Here is a 5,065-nt window from a genome sequence, read left to right as displayed (position 1 = left end):
GGTTGTCTAAGATGTAATTAACTATAGGGGTTTACTCCTATAGAGAATGTAAGAACCCATATTAATCTAAACCCTATCTAATCTGTGTATTAGATACGGGAATTTGTCGGCTATAAATTTTGCAGACCAAAATAGAGTCATAAACTTTTAAGTTTAGATAGTTAAGCCTACCAATAGATGATACGTCCATCCTTCAAGATGACATATCATTTATGGTATCGTGCTTAGCTGTTTGAACTATTAGATATATGAGGTCTACTTGGTCTCATCATTTTTTAAAAAATAAAAAGATACAATTTTCACAAAACCAAAATTACATTATGTAAATATATATCAAGGATCTCAGAATTCATCACCTATTCAGCCCTACTACAATTTGAATGCACATTTGAAGAGAATCAAGAAGATAAAGAAAGAAGTGTAGAATCCTATACATGTGATTGGGAATATGTCTAAAATGTTGGATCATCTGGATTGGAGACTAAAGGAACATTTTGAACATACTTGGTGTTTTGAAGATGGTTTGGTACGTATGTTCAAGAAGCATTCGGTGTTTTGAAGATGGTTCGGTACGTATGTTCAAGAAGCATTCTTAGATTGGAGAGGTTTTCAACCGATTAGTTTCCATATCGACTCTTCTACAACCTATATGTGTAGTACCAATCAATGGGAGATATCTAGAAGGACGAGAGTGAAGAAGATGTTTGAACTTAATTTATGCACAAAACTTTTTGTTCAGTACTGCTTATTTTAGTTTGTTGAGTTGGATTGCATTCCTTTCTATTGTTGCATTATCTATGTTTATGCTTTGTATTTTGATGTTTAGATTTAATTTTTAGGTTGTTGAATTGCTTTAAAACGCTGAATTTGATGTTTGTTGGCTTGAAAACCATTAGCTTGTATTAGTGTGGATTTTATATATAAATGTGAGTTTTGTGTTGTTTGTGAAAGTTTGGTGTTAGAATGATGTTTATATATACTTAGAAATGTTCATTTGAGTTGTTCATTTGAGTTAATTATAGGTTATTTGAGTTAATTATAGGTTGATGTAAAGTGGTACGGAGTAGATTTCCACAGAAACCAAAATATGGAAAAATTATGGTGTTGGTGCAAGATGAGCCAGATTGGTGCATGATGCAGAGCACTAGCGCATGATGCGCCAAAAACCTGAATATGCCATACGGCCTAGAAAATCATGAAATCTGACGGATGAGCTCCATTTTCACTGCTTGGGTCATCTCCTACCTTTAAACCTTGACCTAGGGCTTCTTATTGAGGATGGTAGAGAAGTTTGTGGAGGCCAAAAATAAAAAATTTCATCTTCTCTTGGTAAGAGCTTCACTTTAACTTAGAAAATTTTTATTTTCACCATGGATTTTTCCAATTTAATGGAAGATCCGAAATTTGGTATTTTTGATTAAAAAGCTTGAAGAAATCCCATGGTGAAACGTTTCTTACCACATAATCCTATTTGAGGAGTTAGATGTTTGAGTTAGTAATTTATTTGAAATTTATTTGGATTTTTGTAGAATTTCCAATGGCTCCCCGAGTTAAGAGAGGTAAGACATCTAATGATTTTGATTCACAAAGATTTGTTAACTTCAAAGCCTAACATAGTTATAATACTCAAATTGATCCAAGAATGGGCATTTGCAAACCGAGATGGTGAGATAGAATGGTTGATCCTTGCTAGAAATTGGGAAAGATTATGATATTTCACCGCAATAGCGATTGTCCCAATGATTCAGGATTTTTATGCCAACTTAAGGTTCACTTAAGACGATCACATCCTTGTGAGAGGTAAACAAGTTGAATTTACTATTAATTGGATACTATTAATTGGATCAATACTTTTCAATACTTTCTATGGGCTGAGGAATGTATTTTTTTGATAAATATTTTGCATTAGTGATGACTAATTCATCACTGGCTGAAGTGGTAGCCTTGTTAATGGATGGAAGAGGAGAGTGAAAGATTAAGAATAACAAGATAGTTAACTTCCCCGCTTCCATGTTGACTAGCAAGTCAAAGGTATGGCATCACTTTATTTCTGCTAGGTTATTACCAACGAATTATCTTGCTGATGTTATGAAAGATAGAGCGGTATTGAATTATTGCATTCAGAACATGAAAGTAATAGCATGAAAGTAATAGATGTTGGAAGTAATAGATGTTGGTTCACTTATTGTTCATCTTGCTCAAAATTTTGCTGGTAGATCTACATCTAGTGGTTTGAGATACCCTGCTCTGATTTTCACTTTATGTGAAGAATCAGGAGTAGAGTCCCGTGGAAATGAAGAAAGATTACAACTAAAAAATCCTATTGGGAGGCATATGATTCAGAGAGTTGAATCATTTGTTGAATATAAAGGTGGAAGAAGGGATAAACACTCTACATCAGGTGCAGGGGCATCTACTTCTTGCCTTGCATTATTAAAAAATAATATGGACCAACTCATGATTCAACAAATGGACCAACTCATGATTCAACAAATGGACATAATTAATATTTAGAGTCAGTTAGGAGAGAATGGAGCAAGAAATTCTTATAATGATGAATATCAGTAGAGGAGGGTTCAACACGATATTGATTTTGAGAATGTTATGGTGAGACATCTTAAGGGAGAGCCTAATGTGGAATTTCCTCCTTGCCCCTGTTTTACTCCCTATGCTCCTATTCGAGATGAAGAGAAGGAAGAAGAAGAAGAAGAAGATGATGATGATGATGAGGAAGAAGATGAAAACTGATATTTTTATGATTCTAGTGTAGTTTGCGTTTATGTTTGTTATTTGTGATTGGGATGTGTTGTATTTTCATTTAAGAACTATTGTAGTAAAAACGTTCATGTTGTGTTGTGAACATAATTGTAATAGTAACTATAGACCTTTACTTTTTATGCATTTTTAGTATTTTCAGTTTTATTTTTTAGTTTTCATATTTCTATTTTTAATTCTCAGCAAGTTCTTTAGAATATATTATGTTTTATTTAATGCTTTAAAGCCTGTATGTTTTTAAATTTAGTACGTGCAATATACTAGAGCCTAGTTTCATAATCAAAAATCCTTTATAGGTCAGTTTTTATTTTCATGCATTTACTTTTTTCTTTCACCTACTAAAATTTTGTACTGAAATATTTTTAAAAAATTACCTAAAAACTAAACTTTGAGGGAATAAAATTTTCTTTTGAAAAGAAGTAAACTAAATTTTATTTGCCCTCAATTAACTATATTTTTAAAATTAATTTAACATGACCTGGGGATATTAAGATTTAACTTTAAATGACTATACTTAATTTTATAAATATTGTGGTAAATTTAAGTAAAACGTTTTTAATAATGAATGTCAATTCTAAAGTTTATGCTTTTCTATTTAAAGTAAAGGAAGTTGTATTTTTTAAGGATTAAAAATTTTAGAGTTTCATGTAAAAGAAAAGAATGAGACTTTATGAAAAATCATAAACTAATATGAATTTATAATGTGAAGAAAGGTATAGAGTTTTAAGAAAAGAATAGTGAAGTTCAAAATTTTTAAAGGTTATCCAGATATAGTAATCCTCACTTAAAAAAGGAAAAGAAAAACAAAAGAAAGGATTGAAAAGTTCCTAAAAGAAAAAGAAAAAAAAGAGAAAATAAAGAAAAGGAAAATAGGTAAGGGGAAGCTTGAGGAGATGCTTAATAAAAAATTGGCTTCACTTGAATCAACTTAAGGAAGGAGCTTTATTACATTTTCTAAATTTCTATTGGAATATCAGTAGCATTCCTAGTAAAGTTTTCATGAAGTTCTTTTTCATATGAATGTTTTAAATGTCCTTAATATGACAAAATGCAATTCTTCTTCAAAATGCAATTCTTCTTGAAATGAATTCTTCTTCAAATGAATAGAGATTTAGAAATCTTAAATTTTATTACTAATTATTCCTAGATTTAGAGTTTGAATCTAAGCTATTAAAGATTTTTCTTAAATTTTGCTATTCTATTTTTTGAACTAAAGTATAGAAGTTATAAGTAAATCTCAATCCTAAGTCATATGCTTTTATGTAGTAAAAGTGTCACTTAAGGACAAGTAACATTTAAGTTTGGGGGATTTGGATACATAATACACCTAAAATATATAGTGATTTTAGACACATGTTTATACCTATTTGTTAGATATTGTGCTTTAATGGAAGGTATTTTTGTGTTTTTCTTGTAGATACAAGTAAAAATGGAAAAAAATACTTAGAGGAGTGAAAAAGGATCAAATTTGGAGCAAAAAGGTGAAAAAGAGTTTTGGCGCCTAAGCGCCAGTTAAACAGAGAAGGCTGCGCTAAGTGTCAAGACCTCATGCTTAAGCGCCAGTGGCAGTTACTAGATGAGTAAAATCGATTTTCATGAATTTTAAAGAGCTTTCTGAGGCACCCATTAGCTTAATAGGTGGTTGTAACCACCATGGACAAAAATTATCATGAAATGATGTGTCTCTTGGGCAAATACATCGAATCAAGACATATTTTGAAGAGATCCCAAGGCAACTATTGGAAAACTACAAAATAAAGAAGAGAGGACTTAGAAAAGAGTCCTGAAAATATTAGCAAGTTTTGAAAGTTCTTCTCTGGGGAGTTAGTTCGGAGAGATTTTTGAGAACCACTTTTTTTTGCTTTATCCTTTTTGTTATTTAGTTCTGAGTGATTGTAAAAGAGGAGAGATTCAAAGGAACTTCAAGAGTTTGGTGGAGGACTTACGATAAGTTTTTATCTTTTTGTTTTAGACTACTTTTGGTTTTAATCGAGACTTGTTGTTGGTTTGACAATGATTTCTTCTTTTAAACGAAAGTGCGGTTTTGTTTTCTCCATGGATTCTGAGTAGTTTTCTTTATATTTCTTCTTAAAATTAAGTAATTAAGTTTTGGATGGAAGAATTGTGGAGAGTATTAGTGGAGAGTATTGAACTTTATTGTGAAAGAAATTGTGATGATTTAAATTCATGTACTTCATTTACTTCTTGATTTCGCCAATCTAGATGTTAAAATTTGTTGTGAGAACATGTAAGACCTGGGTTGGAATTGTCTCAATCAACAATATTGGAA

The sequence above is a fragment of the Phalaenopsis equestris genome, unplaced genomic scaffold, assembly GCF_001263595.1.
Source record: "Phalaenopsis equestris unplaced genomic scaffold, ASM126359v1 Scaffold000330, whole genome shotgun sequence".
NCBI classification, from domain to species: Eukaryota; Viridiplantae; Streptophyta; class Magnoliopsida; order Asparagales; family Orchidaceae; genus Phalaenopsis; species Phalaenopsis equestris.
Note: the sequence above shows the minus strand (reverse complement) of the source record.